General features: G+C 33.7%; 1 protein-coding gene across 1 annotated transcript in view; it reads left to right on the top strand.

The window, feature by feature from the left end:
- The window catches only part of LOC140437230 (short-chain dehydrogenase/reductase family 16C member 6), a 114,593-nt gene that overhangs the window by 23,062 nt on the left and 69,184 nt on the right, over nt 1-22,347 (top strand). The gene's annotated exons all lie outside the window — the stretch shown is intronic.

Raw genomic sequence — 22,347 nt, 5'->3', positions numbered from 1 at the left:
TCTCAAGATGATTACAATCCTATCGAGTTTCAGTGTGGAGACTATTGTAAAATTAAACAAATAGTGTATGATTCAACCAAGTTCCTTGTTATTGAAAAGCATGGTCTGGAATACTATCTAGATGAAAGGGATGTCAACCAAATCCTAGAAGTAAACAGCAGTCTGGTGTGTCATCGTGTATCGTTATTGGATAATTTACACTTTCATGCTTATTATAGAAATGTTATCGATTTGATACAATCAAACTTTTGCAGCAGAAGCAGTTTATATGGACCACTTGAAGCTTTAACTGCGTTTTGCGAAATTTCCACAGACACTTTGTTAAGTAATGCTTTAAGAGAATATTTATATTATTATAAAATTAAAGTTGTAAATGATTTTATGTAATAATTAAAATAAATGCTATTTATGCAAACATGTCTTTTTTATTTTCACGTTGAATGTCTCACAACGCTGGAAAAGATAAGCTGAGACTTAAAATTACAGGAAAACAATGTATATTTTTTAGAGTTTTTATTTTCTACTTATAATAATTACAAATGTTGATTTTCACTAAATTACAATTATCATTCTACATATTCATTTAACAAATAGCCAATCCATTTTCGTGTGGAGATTGATAAAGCTATAAAAAAATTGGTTATGTTTTCATTTATTAATTTTTGTTTTTACTCAATCATTGTGGTTTCATAATGACCCCAAGGTAAAGTGTCATGAGAATTTTGTTGCAAGTAACGTTTATCGTCATACGGACTTAATGCAATTTTTTCTTGTGTTATTGTAAAAAGATCATGGGCGTAGGAACGAAACGTTGATTGGGAAACACTTTTAGTTGTAAATTCGTTTAAACACTTAACATAATCATCGAAAGTAATGTCATTTTTTACCGTTGAATATTTTACACCCTTAGATTTTTTTGTGACGCCTAAATTATTTGCAAGTCTTTCAATATTTGCATCATCCATATTATTCTTGTATTTATCCCACAATGCATTTCGATCCTCATCCGTCGTACTAATCTTAAACGAATACATTTTAGATCTAAGTCCGACAAAATGAGTCATAATGCGACCGTTTGCCTCATCTTTCATCATTCCGAGAACTTTTTTGTTGACTTGAGGTATTCCATAAATATTATTCTCAGAATAGTCTGATGTATCGAATTTGGATAAATTTGCTTTAATAACATCTCTGTAAACGTCATCACATTTTAATTCATAGATAAAACTATCAGTGTCCCCATACATTAGCTTACAATTTTCAACTCCCATATATGGCAGCATAAAGTTATAATGAAAATCGTACATACACACTTTGGATATATCTAAAATTGACATGCCGATGTACAATGGTTTGTTGAAAATGAGCTCTGTTTTGTTAAGTTCGATTGCCATTAAATTTTCATTAAACACAGTTCTATTATGAAATCTTGGACTAGCAATCAAATTTTTCGCTCCATATCTTCCATCCCATTTTGATACAAGTTTTACAATGCGATGTTTCCTAATGTTTTCCATCGTTTTACCAAATATGGCGTTGTTGGCTAACTTGTACAAGTCTTTTTCAAATGCTGTAGTTGCTGCAGTTCGCAATTTTGTATTAAGATCGATATATGGCTTAAGCCAAGCGCTCTGTTTGAATTTCAACACTTTATGGATTTTTGTTAGTTTGAGTCCTGCATTCAGAGCTTGTTTTAGATTGCGATAATGCAAAGTGTACTCTTTTTTATGGTACAAGGTGGTCATAAGTTTTGGAAGCTTACTTCTTGGTGGCACACGATGTTCGCAACAAAACGGTAAATCTCGATGTAAGTCATGCAAGTGTTCTGGGTATTCCAAATCCACTTGTAGTATGTATCCTGTATCTCCATCGTCAGCAATGGAAAGGACATCAATATTGGTATCGACCCACTCGAAACCCCCATATGGTAAGAATTGAGACATTGCCCAACCATACAAATTGTTGACATCTAAATATAGCACATATTTACTAGGCTTTGATGGATCATAATTATGCATGTATTTGTTATTTGCCTCAGAATACCGATTACTTACTTGACTTATACCACCTCGGATAGCTTTCTCAATAAACATGATTTTATCGATATCATTCAGCAGTTCAAGTTAACATCCAGTATATTTAAGCATTGCATCCCAAGAAAATCCAGGCATGGTATAGTACCATGCAGGATCAAGACTGTATGTACTTCGACATTTTTGTCGAAAATTTTCAAAAATGCAAGTCAGTAACATAATATCAGTTTTCATGTACAACATACTATATTCCAAAATATTTTTAATACCGAATGACTGCCAAACATTCTGAGCATGATGATACATATTTTTGGAGATGTGTTCACCCGATAATGAGCTGTAAAATTTATCAATTGATGGTAGTTGCGTTTCATTCAATTTATTGAAAGACTCAATATATTCGTATGGGAATATGCCTTTTCGTTTCAATAATTCCATTTGTTCGGGAGTGGTATTTGGAAATTCGCTAGCTAAATATCTTAAATCCTCAGGTTGCAATGTGGCAGCCAACTTGTCCAATGATGAATTTAAAAATCTCAGTGAATCAACGAACCTCAACTTAATACTGACCTCAGAATCGTATATTGTAAATGAAATATACTTTTCCTTATTTATTGGTAGTAAGCTGATACTACCATTTTTCGCAAGATCTCTAATCATCATATGCGAATCGTAACCGCTAAGATTATGAAAAAAAATTGGGACAACGAAAAGTTTTTTGAAATTTAAGTTACACACTTGGTGTGCGAGTCCTCGAAAATCTCCGGTAAAATGGTCATGATCACGAACAATTACATCCTTATCTGAAAACGTTTTTTCGCAAATGTGACAATTAGATGCATTAAAACTGGGTGTGACATTCATAGGTACAATATCTTTAATTTTTCCTTGCACAAATGCCGCCAACAACGTCATTTCCTTGGCAAACCACTCCATGCAATCTTCACCTGCGTAACTTCGGTAAAACGACAGAGATTCATCGTAAGAGCATTTTACGTAATAACCTGCACTAAAGGCTTTATGCTGCTGATACTTAATTGTTTTGCATTTTAATGGACTGTTTTTAACTTTGTTCAACATTGACTCAAAATCGGCATAGACTACAAAAGGAGTTGTTTGTTTATAAATATGATTTTTAAATTCAACATTCTGATATGATGGAAAAGAAACTTTACATTCATTAATTTTCTCACAGTATTTTGCATGATCATTTAATCTGTCAAAACTACTAAAATAATTCAAACACCTATCACATAAAAATTTTTTATTACGGTTCTTACTTAACTGCCTGGACATAAGTCGAGACATATCTTTAATCATGCAATAATGATACTTAATTTCTACAGATTCATCGTGAGCCATAGGTGCTTCGTAGTCATTCAATTTTGGAAAATATTTATCTTGTACAATCAATAAATTTACATGTTTAGTTAATTTGGTTTTGCATAGCCTTACCGGCGTTGTTACGTAAAATGTTCTCTCTTTAGCAACATTCATTTCTAACCCGTACACGTTTACAGAAATATTATTTAACTTTTCAAATTTTGAAATACCCTTTATAGTCATAGGTGTCTCTAGCCCATCGATATTTAAGACAGTCGCATAATGTGGATATGAAGATGTACGATCTGAACTGCATTTAGCTGGATAAATCGCTGAAACTATGCTCCAAAAAAAGCATGCTTCATCATCGTTTTTGATATTAATACATGCGTGCTTCTTTTGGATTTGTTCTGGTAGTCTAATGAACGACGAAGCTCCATTTCCCACTTCATATTTATTTATATTGACTTCTAAAGAAACTATTTTTTTCAAAGCCCACCCTGATCCCGTTTCTTCAAATTCCGATAGCTTAGACATTAATTTATCGATTATGTGTGTGTGAAACCATAAAACCAAGTCCGTTCCTGCGTCTATGGCTTCGTTTTTGGTATTAAAATATTTAAATTGGTTAATAGCACCTCCTTGATTTGATTTTCTAATAAATTCTCCACATAATGTCATATTACATTTTATCATATTTAATTTTTTTAAAATGTTTTTAATTCGAATTCTAAATAACTTAAAACAATCCCCGAAAAATTGCATTAAATCTTTGTGTCCTAGATTAATAATTATACCTGTTCTGATTCTACTCTTGAATGCGGAATTTACATCTTCCCATTTAACCCGACGATGTTTAGTAATTCCACCACCCACGCGAAGACCGAAATTTTGAATTTCCGATTTAATTGTCTTTAAATGCCCCGCGTTTGTCTGTAGTTGCCGTAATTTAGCTAATTCCAAGTCCCCACACCGAATCGCTTTAGTAAACAAAGTCAAATGCCTTTTAATGTGATTTAACCAAATATTCGCTTCTCGCGGTGTATAATTTCGAAACAAAACATCACGCGCTTGAATTAAATGTTGTACAATGTCACTACTAAGATCACCAATGTTACTCATGATTAAGTAAAAAGCAATAAATCAATAAATGAAAAACTCACCAATATTTTTTTTTATCCTCTAATTTTCTATTATTTCAAACGAGGCGGCTGGCTGCACCTTTCCAGTGGCAACGTTTCCTCGGAACACCAAGCTGTACTTTCCCTCGCTGAAATGTTCCAAATGCGGCCTGTAGAGTTCAACCACCCTTTGCGGCAAGAACGTCACCTCCTTTTCTAATTCAATAAGGATGGATTTCCCAAATTTCGTATCGACTTCTCTTGCCGCAATTATCTTCTGGGGTACTCCTACGGGTAGGCTGTTTAGCTTTCTAATTGGCTTGATTGTCTTCTCTGTAAGCAGAGAGGATGCATTAATCTTTTTTAGGTCCATCTGCAACAATATATATTTTCTTAATTTAACAGTAACATATCTTTGACTAGCAATTTCTTAATTTAACAGTGAAATATCTTTGAGTAGCAATATTATTTTACAAAAATTCTATCTATTATAATATGTATATTTTTTAATTTAACAATGAAATAGTTTTAACTAACAAAACTTTCATAGAAACAAAAAATTACAAATACCGCACTATTTACAAACATTTTTTTTTTTTAGAACGGAGAATATAACCAAGTAATTTGAATAAAATGTTTAAATCAGAAAAATTATTAAGAATTGGAAATTAGTAAAGATAATGATGAATTCTAAATGATATAAAAAAGGTTAAGTATTATAAAACTTACTTTTGTATATATAATTGCCGGCACTTCACAAACACAGAACTTCTCCGAACGGTACTTTGTATAATTGCTGACGCTGCACAAAACACACAACTTGTCTGAAGGATGATCAGAATTGAACTGACGATATGTAGTGCATCTGCTCTTTATCTAACTGCCTCTCCCACGCTAAAACTATGTTGCGCAATATTTCGTAAGACTATTCATTTATGCATCACATGCCGGGCTTAATTATTAACTTCCTGCCTCCATGAGAGAATATATTTTATCTTACATTAAATAATCGAATTGGAATGTGCACGTGTTTCCGGCTATATATCGTGATCGCGTGAGAAATTTTTAATAGCCGGCGTATCCGATGATGTCATTATTCTCAGTAACAAGATCTATTTTATAAAGATTTCAACTGATCATGTAAAGTATAAATTGAAAAATAAACGAATTTTTGTTATTATGGTAATCGATAAAATATATACGAGGTAACTCGTAAAATATAAATTGAAAAAATTTAGAAGTTTTACGCTAATGGTTGTAGGTTTTAATTACAAAAAATACGAGGAAAAATGGCTCTCTTTGTCTGTCATTCGTCTTCTTCTCTTTGTCAATTCATAGAACGCAGTCACCGACCAGCGATTGAACATCGTTCTCATTGGTTACGTTGGATGTGTAGCTTCGATATTATTGGGGGGGCGTCTTTTCGGGAGGAATGGGGGGACTGGGGGCGTCTTTTCGGGGGAATGGGGGGGACTGGGGGCGTCTTTTCGTTAATATTGTGGTACGACTCCACCATTAGTCGATGCACGTCTTTCTCATTGGCCGTTGATGCACACCATTGGCCTCCAACGTCACGAGGATGTCCACCATTGGTCGAGGACACGTTTCTGTGGCATCATTGGTCGAGGAAAACGTTCTAACGTCACGAGGAGGGTGTTACTATGTCACCATTGGTCCCTCATCGCTATACCGCCATTTCTATGTTGTTTATTCAAATTCTAAGCTGTCATTGGTCGCTGGGGGTGTTGCTATTCCCACCACTGACGCTGCTATGGCTGCCATTGGTCAACGACACGTTCCGACGTCACGAGGACGTCCACCATTGGTCAGCAAGACATTGGGGGACGTTCCTATGCCACCATTGGCCTGCTATTCCCACCACTGACGCTGCTATGCTGTCATTGGTCGACGACACGTTCCGACGTCACGAGGACGTCCTCCATTGGTCAGCAAGACATTAGGGGACGTTCCTATGCCACCATTGGCCTGCTATTCCCACCACTGACGCTGCTATGCTGTCATTGGTCGACGACACGTTCCGACGTCACGAGGAGGGCGTTACTATGCCACCATTGGCCTGATATTCCCACCACTGACGCTGCTATGCTGTCATTGGTCGACGACACGTTCCGACGTCACGAGGAGGGCGTTACTATGTCACCATTGGTCCCTCATCGCTATACCGCCATTTCTATGATGTTTATTCAAATTCTGAGCTGTCATTGGTCGCTGGGGGTGTTGCTATTCCCACCACTGACGCTGCTATGCTGCCATTGGTCGACGACACGTTCCGACGTCACGAGGACGTCCACCATTGGTCAGCAAGACATGGGGGGACGTTCCTACGCCACCATTGGCCGAGGGGCGTGGTCTAGAGACACGAGGTACGTTCGTACGTCACCATTGGTCGAGGGGCGTGGCCTCGAGACCCTAGACTCGTTCCTACGTCACGAGGGGGGCGTGGCCTTGACCCATGAGGATACGTACGCTTGACGATCGACGTGTGACGTCACTTCCGCTCCAGAAGGAACTCTATCTATCTACTACTCTGAATAGATAGAAAATATATAGATCAGGTCAAAATCTTAAGGGAAGTGAGACATTGGCTCATAATTTCACCACTGATATTTATTCCGTACTCGGAGCACATTGTAGAAGAGATTCTAAAAAATATTGATGAAGGCATCTCAATAAATGAAGTCAAGCTCAATAATCTGCGGTATGCAGATGATATAATAGTGTTTTGTAATATCATAGGGCTGCAAAAATTAATGAACAAAATAACGAAAACAAGTAGAACATATGAACTCGATATAAACACCAGGAAAACCAAGCTAATGATCATCAGCAAGCAAACAACTGGAGCAAATCTGCATGTGAACCAAACGAGAATTGAACGTATCTCGCAGTACAACTACTTGGAAACTATAATCAATGAGTCGTGGGACAATACCCAAGAGATTAAATGTCGCATCGTAAAGGCAAAAGTGCATTCTTGACTATGAGCTCTGTGTTTAAGAGCCATGAGCTCACCCCAGAAGCAAAAATATTGCTCCTTAAATGTTAAGTGTACTCAGTGCTTCTGTACAGAGTAGAAACGAGGACATTGAAGGCGGAAACTCTATTAAAACTTCAGGCTTTTGAGCTATGGTTATACAGAAGGATCCTGAAGATACCATTGACAGACAAAGTCACCAATGAAGAAGTACTACGGAGGATGAACACAACTGCGGATTTGGTCAACATAGTGAAGGGCCGCAAGCTGCCGTAATTGGGACATATAATGAGAAATTAAGGCAGATATGAACTACTTTAATGATTTTGCAAGGTAAAATTAAAGGAAAAAGGGTCCCAGGACGAAGAAGAATATCCTGGCTTGCTAACTTGAGAGCATGGTATAGAAACACCTCAACACAGCTATTCCGTATAGCAACCAACAAAGTCATCATAGCCAGAATGATCGCCAACGTTCGGAACGGACAGGCACCCTTAGAAGAAGGGTACAATATTACTGTTTTTCATACAACACTTCGGTGCACTCAGCAACAGATTACACACCATTCGAATTAGTGTTTAAAAAACTTGCAGACTGTCTACAAATAAACAAAATGAAATGGAACTCCTGCACAACTTTGATGACTATACCATGAAACTAAAATATATACTAAAAGTAGCTACATGAGAGGAAGAGAAACACTAACATGTTCAAAACACATTAGAAAAAGTTTAAAATAACATATAAACCAAAAGACAAGGTATTAGTCAAGAACGAGTCAAATTCAAGAGTAACCCTTTACTTTCAGGTTCATATGGCGTTATTGAGAATAAAACATCTAACATTATTGTAAACAAAAATGATAAATACTAAGTTTAAAATAGAAAAAAATTGGGATAAAACTTTTTTGTTACATATAAGAGTGGTTAATTGTGTGAACAAAATAAAAACGAAACTATTATTTATTACTAAGAATTAACATTGACAAGCCACTGTAAGTTTTTTCTTCGTTTGTAAGATAATTAGGTAAGTTATTTATATAAAGGAATTTTTTTTTCCTTTAATATTTTTTGTTCCCGGAAGATGTGGAATATCTCACACAGGGTATTTTTTTAAATATTCAGATTAAATTTAATTATTAAAAAAAATCTTGGAAATTACCATATTATTAACCAAAAACATTTTGTGATTTAGTTCAATATCAAATAAAAAAGTGAATTTAAAATAGAAAGACTCGACCTTGCAGAGTCAGCAGAAATTATGTTGTCACAAATTTAGTATTTAAAGCAACTTTTGGTTCTACGATAGACTATAATTATTAATTATTTTTTGTTATTGACGGAATTTAGACACCGTCTTTTGGTACTCTGTGGAAATGACCGGGGTTATGATGTATTTACTGAGTTAACAATAAAGAATGCAAAAGTACTATTCATATTTTTTAAAAGTACATGTCAAGTCGGTTGGACTGGCCGACGCGGGAGCCCGACACCACAGTAGCAATAATTTATAGGAATTAACATCTTCGACATCAATAATATAAGAGAATATGACTATAGCCACTGGTTTGAGTTTCTTTCTACCGTATATTTTTAGCTAACTTATCTGTTATACAGACAACTTCTTTCGTTTTGTTATAATGAAAAATAGTTTCTGGTTTATATGAGTGTTCTTCACAGTCACCTATTAGTCAAAATCCTCACTTCGAATTAAGATGACCTCAGTTTTAGTGTTGGAACGTAACAAAATAACTGTTGATGTTTGATGCTGATATATATATATATATATATATATATATATATATATATATATATATATATATATATATATATATATATATATAGAGTAAACTCTTAAATGTTGGGGAAATCTGGGGAAATTAATTTGGCTTCTTCAGGGCTGAAAGAGAAGAAATTTAGCTATCATATATTAGCTATTTAAAAAACACTGGAGATCTTACCGTAACTTAGAATTGTAGAGTTAGGATGTTAAAAAAAAACTTAGCTAGTAACAACATAGTGGTTTTTTGCTACTATGTGAAAAAAGTTATCGTTGGAAATGTATGCTAGCTATGAACTTGAAACGCAAAGGTGTACCCAAGGCTGACCGAAAAAACCAATGCAACTACATTTAAAAGAACAGATTTAATTATTTGAGTCTTCGGCAATAATTAAATTTCTGATTGTTGGAAAGTTCACATGTGAAGTTCTGTTTTACCAGACATGCGCCGACATGTCAAAGTAGTTCTTATGATTCTTTATAATGACATAAAAACAGAGTCATGTCTATATACAAAGAAGAAGAATAACAAGAAGAAGACTTGAGGAATGCTTTTTATAGGATGTCGGTTAGACGTTCCCTGGGAATAAATATTAAAATTTTTTGAAGGTTTCTGCATTAATTTATCTCTATTTTTCTCTGATAACTTATAGGCATATTCTAAACATGTGAAAAAAAATCAGTTATTATTCCAAATTCTCCTTACCAACGGTCTATCAAGTCTACGATAACTCTTGAGCCTTGAGCCTTTTTCGCTTTCTTTTTCTGAGACTACTCTGCATTTTTTGTAGTTATTACTAATTCAAAAACTTACACATTGCATATTTACAATGAAAGAAGCAGTAAATCCACAAGGGCCCATACCTTTAGTCCGTACTTGTCATGTTTGCTCTTTATATAAACTCAGAATGGCGCTTTATCAATGAACTGTACAAGTTACTAATCTATACAGAAGTGGTGGCCTGAATCGAGTGAATCGAGTAATTTACAATTAGAAATGAGAAGATCAAATATAAATATAATCTCTAGACATAGCAGCTAACGCTATAGGGCGACAATAAGCAATACGTCATACGAAAGTAGTGGATCACCTCTTTAGAAACATGACAAGTACGCTCTCCAATATAAGCTTGAATCTCTACAGAATTACCCCAAACATTAACTTTGTTTTTAACTTATTTCATTTATCATAATATATTATGCTTAAGCCTCTCTTTTGTAGCTTCGAGGTTTGACTACACACACACATAAACATAATATATATATATATATATATATATATATATATATATATATATATATATATATATATATATCTGTACCTTAGTGCTAAAACAACCAATGTCAAAATTTCTTGTGTTGAGTAATTCAGGTTTAAAGATTTGCCTAAAACTTTCATATTTTTTTACTTCGCTTCAGTTATACTTGGCTCTTTGTGATTTAGGCAACTTTAAGGTGATTCATACCTGATTGTTTTTCTGGGTCTTACCCTAATTTATTTTATTTGGTTAGTTAAAAAATATTGACATTGGTTGTTATTGCATAGAAATATTTACTACATGAAATAAGTAATAATCCCTTAACCGATGACATTGGTTGTTAATGTCAATGTGTTTTTTCGTCAAAATCCGAAGTGTATTGGACTCAGTAATGAAATATAAACAGTCAATTATTAGAAATTTATAGAATAACAATTTTTTTATTAAAAATGAAAAAAACATTGTTTTCTCTATTCTATAATATTAGGTATAGAAGATACATAACTGAAACATTACTTATTATTGAAACCAACGTAACATATTATAATTTACACTAGGTACATACATATTATCAACTTAAGCAAAATCATCTTCTGATTCTCCATTTTCCCTATCACCAGCAGTTTTCAGAGATTGAAAAAAAAGATGAGTGGCGGGGTTGATGTATTTTAACAAACTGCATATGTCATCAATTTTTTTTTATCCAGCGGTCGCGGCTCTGCGTACCTGGGCAGTAAATTCCTATTATTAGAGGACGACCTCTGTCTTCTTCTGTTGATGTCAAAAATTTTAAATTCCTCCTTTTCGTCGAAACTTAATTTGTATTTTATCACCCCTGGTTCGCCTTTATTGAATTGGAGCCACTTTAATTTAAACCATGGCACTTTTTCGTTTTTGTGGATAAAAGTGGTTTTTAACAGCTTCTTGAAATCCAGAAAGTCATTCATGGTCATTTCCACGACATTTTATCTGTTTGCCCACAGATCTGATAAAATTTGCCCAATCGTGAGGCACTTCAATTTTCATGTTTGTCTTCTTTTTCCCTCTCTCAATTAGAGCATGGATCGTGTCGGCTTTCATGTGGGAATGCCCAGGTTCTAAAAATTTTTGGTTTATTGTCATAAGATTGTGTGCAAAATCATTATCTTTATTTTGTGCCAATCTCATCATAAAAAAACTGAACATTACCGCAACATAAATATTCCTATTTTGACCTGGACAGGTGTCGCTGAAAAAGTTTACCACTTCAGTGCAAGTTGGGAGGCTCTGTAGGTAGGCCCAAAGACAAGAGGCTATTTCCTGGCCACCACGCTCCGCAACGGATTCATTCTACATGTAACAAATTGGTGTAGCTTTTTTATTTGATACGGTGTAAAGTGTAAGGTTGTATGTGCATAAGGATCGTTTATAAAAAGACACACTGTTATTTAGAAAGGGAGTAAGTAGACACTTTTCTAAGTCAAAACTGGCAAAAGCCACTTTCTCGTCATGTAGGGACATTTCCTTATCTTTTTTTTTTTCTCTAGATAAGATGTTTCAGCAAGGGTAAGGTGTGCCTCACGTTGCAATTTAAATTTATCGCACTTTTCGCAAGTGTCGTTATAAGGGCGTTTAAATGATAAATTAAAATTTTCAACAAAAATTTTTCGAATGGCCGACTCTTTTATTGTTGAGATAACTCCTTGCTCAATGCAGTAGTCTTGGAACAGCCTAAACATTTTTGAAATGGAAAGGTCACTCGAAAGATACTTTTTACTGGTTCTCTCTCGTGAATAGTGGCTTTCCACTGCTGGGAACATTGATATATGAGCCATATCTCTCTCTTTCTCTAAGTTGCATATTTTGGGCTGCTTTCCATGTTTTCCTCTCTTATCAGGGGGGCACAAATTAGTTCCTGTTTCTTTTTTTTACAACTATCATTCGAATTTTCATTAGACTTATATCAAGAGTATTCAAGAACATCGTCTGACATACCTCAACTCCTGCAGTTGGCGAAGAAAATAAGACATACTTTCTAAAAAATTTTCTTCTGCTACTTTCTCCGTGCGAATGCAATCGTTCTGTTTGTTTTTTGTGTTGTGTAACACTGGAACTCAGAAACTGGTTCTGGGCATCTACTGGTAGTTGATAAAATTACTTAAAAATACGGTTTCTACTTTCTTCGGTAATCAGCTCTTTACATTTTTTTGAGCAGCATGGTGGTTTTAGAGACTTTGCTTTTATCGTTTTACCTGATGTTGTAACGTATTCTTTGCCTCTAGCCTTTGCAACTTATCTCACATTTCTTTTCCAATCTTTTGCATTCCAATCTTCCTTTTTCTTGATGTCGGGTTTTGTTCTGGTCGTTTTGCAAATTCAACTGCTTCTCTAGGCAAACTTGGAGAAGCGTGATCCTCAGATTGTGAAGAGTCAGAATCGGACTTGCCTTCGGGGATGTATTCATCAGAGCTTCCGTCTGATAAATCTAAAAAATAGTTTAAACATAAATGAGTTAACTGCATAAATTTGAATAGCTTTCTACAAATGAAATAATGCAGTACAAACCATTTTTGTCTGATGAATCAGAGACCTCATTATGAAGCTGGCGCAATTAATTTGAGGGGCCAGGTGTAGGGTTTTTATAGTCTATATTCAGCGGCACAACATCGGTAACTGGTTGTAACTCAGTAAAATTTTTGGTTCCTCCATCATTTCATCGCAGTTAATGAATTCTCCTGCAAACATGAAAAGTTGTAACAGGCCTGTTCAACTGAGCATGTGCTCAATAATTTTATCTACCGAATTTATCAGATAATAAGCCCAATACTATTTTGGTACAGAACAAACCTTTTTTCTTTAAGGAATCCAAGTCTTTCTCATGAAGGGGGCCAGAATTAATTTGCATAGGGTCAGAGTTGTTTTCTCTGCACAGCAATGCATTATCCGTTACTGGTTGAAACTCAGCAAACAATTGCTGTCCTAAGTATCCAGTTGAATTTGAGCTTTTCTGATCTGCAAAAATAATATTTATAATAAAACGTTGAGCCTACCTTACACCTAAAAAATTGTTAACCATCTCACTAACTAACTAATGAAAGAGCAAGGCAACTGAGTATAATTGAAAAATAAGTAGGAAGATAACCATTTCTACTCACCATTCTTTGGTTTTGTACACAAAAGTACAAGTTGTGTTCCACGTTTCATGTTTACACAAAACAAAACACAAATTACCTGCTTAGCAAACAAATTTAGAATAAATCACAATAAGGTAAAAGATAAACTTTAAAAAAGTATTTAAAACAAGTTTCGTTTTTCTATAAAAATTAAAAACAACAAACAATATGAATGTTTCATCACGAATGGAATGTCCAATGTCAGCTTATTGACAAACAGTTTTGCCAATCTGACAACCAAAGTCGACATTGGTTGTTATTGCACAAAGATAAACCGATCTGAATCGAAACTAAAGATACCAATGTACACCCTGGCTTGACATTGGTTGTTTTTGCACTAAATTGCGATAAAAGTAAATAACCAAAGTATACGTTGGATGTTATAGCATTAAAAATATTTCTAGATAATGATGACATTGGTCTATCAGTTATACTCTACCTCTGAAATGGCACTAGTTGAGACATTGGTTGTTCGTGCACAATATAAAGGACACCGTATTGCACCCGTTGCGATGAAAAACCGAAAATCTCAATTTTTGACATTGGTTGTTTTAGCACCAAGGTACAGATATATATATATATATATATATATATATATATATATATATATATATATATATATATATATATATATATATATATATATATATATATATATATATTATACTTATGATATTATTTACCATGAAACTTCTGCATGGTCTAAAACCTAAGTGAATGATTTAATATCTTATAACACATTATTATGCTTATAAAGAGAAAATTCCTAGTGGTTGCTTTATACCACAATTTAAAAAAACATACAATAAAGTATTAAACTTTGGTTTATTATTATTATTGGTACAATTTTATAAATTTTATAAATTAAACCAATTACATTATAAGTTTAACTCTCGTTGTGTATATTTTTTTACATTATTATGCCTCTAAAAGTACATCCAAATCTACAATCTTGCCAAACAGGTCCTTAATACGAACTGGATTCCTTAATATCAATAATGATCAAATATTGTAATTTAGCGGATTCCACGACTAAGCGAATGTTGGGTTAAAGATTTGTACACATACATTTTAAGAAACCTGATAATCTTGAAACAGAACCCACAGTGAATACGTACCTACCATACACAAATAGCTTGATATTAAATTTACGTACATATATCTGCTCATGTCTCCTAATATTTTTATAGGTTTTCTACTGTTATTAATCATTTAGTGTTTTCAATATTTATTTATTATATTTTATTGGTTTAAATGTAAAACATTTCATTTTTAATTCGAAATATTTAAATAATTACTTTTACTCCAGTCGTCAGAGACGAAAATGCCACTGAACCTCTGAAAATTTTACGAAGAAGCTGAATTTTGTTGAGAATGGCAATTTTAAGATCTCAACAAAAATGTAAAAAAAAACTGAAAACATTGAATAGCAATAATCTGTACGTCGGCATCGTAGAAAAATAATGTTCTAAACAAGGAATGTAGCTGAGATAATTGTGCTGAGAACAAAAATGTTTATCAACATGTTTATTTTTGTAAAATGAACCAGACTCTTAGAAACAACGCTTTAAGCAACTGGAGATTTTAAATGACAGTTACGCGCGTGAAATCAATATATTAATCAATATCGTAGAAGTATTTTCCGTGACGTAAGATCGTTTGTAATCTAAAAGTTTAAATTCAACAGTTTTTTTTAGATATATATTTCAAATGCCTCATATTTGTTACCAAAACTCAAAATCGAAATTTCATGTTAAAGGTTTTGAAGATTAGGCTCTAACAATAAAATTCTATAGCGATCAATCAATGGAAGTGATAAATTTTATTGATTTCATCATCATCATTCAATCTTTGCTTGTACACTGTTAGACATACATCTCCCTCATAATTTTCCATCTGTTTCAATCTTGTGCATCTTGCATCCAATTCGTGTGGCAACGTTTTCGATCGTCAGTCCAACGTGTTGGTGGACGAGCTCTGCTTCGGTAGGCATCATCTCTTGGTCACGTATCTGCATTGTCCATCTGTTATCTGTCATTTGAGCCACGTGACCTACTCAGTTCCACTACAGTGTAGCTATTCTCTTACAGCATCAGCCACTCCTGATCTTCGTTATAGCTAGCGGTTTGGGATCTTGTCGCAAATCAGGATGACGTTATTATCGTATAGAGTTTATAAGTTCATTAGAATTGCCTGGCTTCCCATATTACAATTTACAATTGAGACTATGATGGTAAAAGTGGTCTAACTCCAAATATTATATAATGGATTTGCATGAACCAAGAATATATGCGTTTTTTTTGAAATTTTATAAAATAAAAATATCTTGTCAAAAGGTTTTGAAATGTTTACAAATTATTAACTAGTAAAAAACTCGAAGATCGTGCAGTATATTTAACAAATAAATAGAAATTTTAGCTTTTTTGTGGATTAGGCCTCTTTTGCACCAGAGTGCCCTTAAAAGTTATGATAGGAATGTAGATTAGACCTAGAGTACAATACAATTAAACAATATCAATGTTAAAAAATAAGCTTTAAAAAAACACAAAGTTACAAAAATACTTAATCTTCCTCGTGAACTCTTCTTCTGGATGTATAGCGGATCTTATTGTTCTGATGCTTGTGTAAAATCCATAATGTATTTCAGTGTTAAATGAAAGGAATTCCAAATGATCTTTTTTTGCTTCAGTTATTGGACGTCCGCCGGGATAAAGATGATCTAGCTGAAGTATTTTCCCAGTTGTCCTGTTTTTGATATCTAGTGAGTAAAAATGTTCTCCTTTGTAACAGTTATAAAGGATTCATAAACTCAAATCTGGTGCAGAATAACTTCTATGTTCACTTTTATTTCTCGTATAATGTGATTTGTATGTGGAAAATTTACTAATGAATTCTTTTACTTCAGTAGTTTTGTCGTCAGCTGTATTATTTGCCGAATTACTTTGTTCTTTTTTATCATGGGGTGCAACTCCAATTTGTGTTTTTTTTTGTAAAATGGTAGAATAGACATACTTTTAAAAGTCTATCTATTCTACCATCTATCTATGTAATAAACAATTTTGGAGTAATTCACAACTTCGTGGGTTAGCCCATTTGTGTTTTCAAATTTTGTCATTTTCTGTCATGCAAAATCAACCTGCTAGAGCGATATATGCTGTAATATACGGAAATGTTGGTTAGACCGGTTTTGCTTTAAAGCTGTAGATCGTTAGAACTGATTGCGATCTATAACTCAATTACCAACAATATGTTGGTTAGACCACTTTTGCTCCCATAGCCTCAATAAGGAGTAGGATCAGTTATCATTATACAACGTAACATTAATCAACCTTGATTGTTCAATGAAACGCAACATACTGTGAAAAGGTCTGATGATAATGAATAATGTCATTAAGGCAACCATCATCAAGAAAAAATACAAAGGGGAGGATGTCTTGATCCTGCGTATACCGACGATTCCAACATACTTAGGTACCATTTGATTTTAAGCATCTACAATTTCCCGTGCCTTTGGCTATTGCAATGATGATCATCAAATCGTTGAAATCGTTGAAAGTTTGCAACGTTTGAAACAATTATTCGCTATCCTCTATTCGAAAACCGCTATTGCTATTTACCCACCCCAAAAAAAAAACAAAAATATTGTGTATTTGTATACCAGAAAAATCAAATTATTCAACTTTTTTCTTACATAATATTCTTTTGAGTATTTTCATTTGGTTTTCTGATCTGATGAAGTTTTAGTCAATCAATTTTGAATTAATTATAATAAATATTTTTAAAAACCTAATTTTTGCGGATGTATTTTTCTACAAACATAAGAAACGTAATTTTATTTTTAGTGTCTTGTGGTTTGTTGTTTAAAATAGAAGATAACGATTAAATTTCTTTCATACTTTTTCATTCATATTTCAATAATTCTATTGTTGATACTTTTGTTATCTTAACTTCATTGAGCTTTGACCTTTAGGTTCAGTATTGTTCATTTGCGTAAAAATAATTTTGCGGTTAACACATGAAATGCAAAACAAAAATTACCTGACAAAAAAATAAATTACTTGTAAAAAGGATACTGATAATATTCAAATAAAACTATGACGGACAGAATTACTAGTGCTATTATAAATGCACTGGAAAATGAGTGATTCGATCTACAATTGTGTAGAAGTCAAGGCTATGATAATGAAATTCACTATCTCAGGCATCCATACGGGTGTCCAAGCAAGGACCAAGAAAAAAAAAATAGTAAAATCATGTTTGTGTCTTGTGCAAACCATTCTCTCAATTTGTTTGGAGTTCATGCATCTGCAATCAACCCTAGCTGTGTAAGGTTTTTGCAACTTTAGAAAGTATTTAATTTCTTCCCGTCCTCTCCACGTAGATGGGGGATTTTAATGGAAGTGATTGGTGTATCTAGTGTATCTGTAGAACAGCTATCTGACACTAGATGGAGTGCCAATCACAAAGCTGTGAAACATATTTTGATAAATTTTTTTTATTTAAAATCCTTTATAAAAGGTATATAATTAATACCTTTATAATATATAATAATAATATATGATATATAATAAAACAATATCATAGAGTCTCAACAGAAAAGATGCGATAAGGGCTCCATGGGATGCAAAGAACAACTTAACATCGACTCTGTCATTTCTAACCAGGCACACACACAAAAAAACCTTTTTACTGCCTTCTCTGACTACAAAAAGATATATTAAATTATAGATATATTAAAAATATATAAAGTCGATAATAATCTCGTGACCTTTTTGAAGCATATAATGGCAGAGTGGAAGACTAAAATTCACCTTCAAATACCTGGTGAAACCAATATCGCTAATAACTGGAGATATCCCTATTAACCGGGGCCTTTTCCAGGGGGACTCGTTTAGCCTACTTTGGTTCTGCCTAGCGATGAACCCACTATCCCAGCTGCTGAACTCCACTGACTCAGGATTTAGCATCAAAAATAACAACACTGATGTGGCGAAGCTAAATCATCTGTTGTATATGGATGATTTAAAATTAATGGCTTCCACTCGAAACCACGATCAGATGCTAAAAACTGTAGAAAATTTCTCAAATAATATCAGTATACATTTTGGACTAGATAAGGGCCGTATACTAAATATAGTCAGAGGAAAGATTCAGTCTGGAGGTTTCGATATGCAAGATGGCCAAAACATCGAGGCAATGGGTAAAAATCATATGTACAAATATCTCGGAGTAAAACAAGCGCGGAAAATTGACCATAAACAAATGAAAACTAAACTAACTTCGGAGTTTCTGCAAAGAGTAAGACAACTAAATCGGTCATATCTTAATAGTAAAAGTTTGTTTAATACATTAAATACGTGCGCCTGTTCCGCGCTGAGCTACTCGTTTGGTATTATAAAGTGTTCAAACCGGATATAGAGGGTCTTCAGCGGAAAGTAAGAACACTTCTCACAAAGGTGCAAAAACAACACGTTTAGTATAGTATTCCAACACGTTTTTAGACTATTTCAATTTATTTTTGACCGAAGAGATGAAGAATGTCATATGCCTTCATACTAATGAAGAAGCTGTTAGGCGTTATCAAGAGTGGAACGAAAAACATCCGAATAACAAAAAAGAGTGGACGGTACTTACCAACAATGAACTGGATAGCTTTTTAGGAGCACTTATCAAAGCTGGTGCTTTAAGGTGTGGGAAAGAATCGACACGAGAGATATGGTCTATAGACACCTCAATACGCCGGTCATTTTTTACAGCCGCATTCGCTAGGAACCGATTTGAAGAATTATCGAGTTTCTTGAGGTTTGATGACAAAGTGACCAGGGTGGAGCGGAAGGAACAGGATAAGTTAGCGGCGATACGAGTAATTTGGGACATGTTCGTCTCTAACTGTGACAAAGCCTTTGAACCATACGAACATATAACCGTTGACGAACAGTTAGTGAGTTTTAGAGGAAAGTGTCCTTTTAGACAATATATAAAATCAAAACCTTGCCGCTATGGGATAAAAATTTGGGCTGCCGCGGATGTTAAAACATCTTATTTATCAAAACTTCAGGTGTACCTTGGAAAACTACCAGGTGGTAGAATAGAGAAAAATCAGGGATTTCGTGTTGTGAAAGATCTGGTGGAACCATATCATGGCAGTTGGAGAGGAATTACAACTGACAACTTTTTTACCAGTGTTCCTCTTGCTCAATATCTTTTATCTAAAAACCTTACTTTACTTGGGACCGTCCGCAAAAATAAACCTGATACACCACCACAACTAAGTTTGACAAAAAGACCTACGGAGTCGTCAATATTTGCTTTTACTAAAGAATTAGCTATGGTTTCGTACATACCTAAAATACACAGGATGGTACATCTTCTTTCAAGTCAACACGATAGTGATATAATTTGTCAAGACTCTCAAAACAAACCCTTGATGATTTTAGACTATAATAATACCAAGGGTGGTGTTGATAATGCCGACAAACTGATCAGGGAATATTCCTGTAAAAGAAGAACTGCTCGTTGGCCATTCAGGCTCTTTATGAATATTATAGACATATGTGCACTAAATGCCTATATTTTATACATTGAAAAAAATCCTGATTGGAAGAAAAATAATTTTTCACGAAGACGTATTTTCCTGTTACAATTAGGGGCTGAGCTTGCTCGAAACAACATGGAAAAAAGAGCGAAATATATAAAACATAAAGCCTATGTAAAATCTGCTCTAAAAGATTGTGGCATACCAATGGTAAACCCAACTACCGAAGTTGCAACTCAATCCGTCCATTCAGCTAAGAAACGTGCTCGTTGTTACCAGTGTCCGCGAAACTGTGACAGAAAAGTGAATACCGTTTGCTCTTTTTGCAAAAAATTTATATGCCAGGTGCACAGAAAAGAAGAAAAAACTATTGTATGTAAAAATTGCAACTAAAAGTTATATGCTTATATTATTATTTAATTTTAATTTTGTTCGAATTGAAAATAATTTGTTTCTAGAAAAGCCGTTAATTTTGTATGAAAAATAAATAAAAATTATTCAAATATGCTTAAAATTATTTTTAACCGTGTTTTCCTTTTAGTCAGTGCTAAATGACGTTACTAAATTGAAAATTTTAGTGGGGTCCCTAGGAGACCCCACATGGGCATTTATGGTTATTTTCATATCACGGGCATTTAAGGGTTAAATATATTGAAATCCCATAACAATTTTGGTGTTATTATTAATGACACTTCAAATTGGTTCAGAATATAATATGCATATTAATTAAAAAGCAAACAGTACATTATCTCCTAAACAAAACATTTGGAAAAAAGTCATTCAACAGTCCAGTTCATGTATATAAACTGTACGTTAGTTTCGTGCTGAAATATTGACAAACTGTATGGTGTGAGGTGTTAATGCACTATAGAAATTTTCTCGAAAATGTTCAGCGGCGGTGCAATAAGATGTTGATTGGAGGCTCAAAACAAATAGATTAAGTATGGCCAGTCTGTGTCTACATCTGAGCAATGTCGACTTTGAGGAGATTTAATTATTACGTTCCAAATAATAAAATTTAATTTTGAAAACCTGAAAAGTATGTTTTTGCTGGGTAGTGACAATTTTCTTCGAGAACATCAATTATAAATTGGAAACATTTTTAACAAAGACCAGAGAATATTTTCACTGCAATCCAATGTGTTATCCAATCGAAGTTATATACCATTAATTTAACGGATTATACCTTTTTAATGCTTCTAGGTATGTGCCATCTACAAAATGAATCATAACATTAAGTTCATAGTTTATAATCTGTTCAATTTTTATCTCTTAATGGTACCTAATACAAAAAATATGTATTCTTAGTTCTTATTGGTCATAGAAGATTCTTTTCTTAGAGACTGTGTTTTTCACCATCTTTTTATTGAACCTACTTACAAGCGCATAACATAAAAAATATTAATGTTGTTACAAATGTATATAAGCAAACGGTTCTTTTAAAAACTATTTTAGTCAAATGTTAAAATTTTTTTAATATAACTTTAAATTTGAAGCCTCCAATAATCGATTGCACTCTGCTAAATACACTGGAGTCAATGTCTGGCAAGTACAATTGTTGTTTAAATAATCGCTCTCCGGGATAAACAAACTGAATAACTTACAAACTATTTGGGCGATCTAGCTGAGATTTAGCACACTCTATTAACTCATTATTTGCCATAAGTTCAATTAGTTATATTACATGTCATTATTCAAAAAACAAAGTTATTAACATTTATATATTATTGCAAAAATAAGTGTTTTTTACAGTTAACTCAGTAATTTTTTTTCTTCTTCTTCTTGTTCTTCTTCTTCTTTTTTATATAGACAAGACTATCTATTTTTTAATGTGTCTCCATTAAGTTGTCGTTCCATCGTTTTCGTGGTCTTCCTACTGATCGTCTTCCTATTGAAGAAACTTCTCTTGCCGTCTTTACTACTCTATTTGTTCTCATTCGGCTTATATGATCGTTCCATTCTACTCTTCTATTTCTTACCCAGTGTTTGATTTTCTTAACCTTGCATCTTCGTCGTATATCTGTACGTCTATTTCTGTACCATAGTGTTTTACCATCAATTTTGCTAAGTGTTTCTGTCCCTGCTATTTCTAACATTCTTTTTGTCCTTTCCCGATATTTTTATTTCTCTATATTGTTTCATTCAGGCAA

The sequence above is a fragment of the Diabrotica undecimpunctata genome, chromosome 3 (assembly GCF_040954645.1).
Source record: "Diabrotica undecimpunctata isolate CICGRU chromosome 3, icDiaUnde3, whole genome shotgun sequence".
Lineage (NCBI taxonomy): Eukaryota > Metazoa > Arthropoda > Insecta > Coleoptera > Chrysomelidae > Diabrotica > Diabrotica undecimpunctata.
Note: the sequence above shows the minus strand (reverse complement) of the source record. Positions and strands in the feature narration are given on the sequence as shown.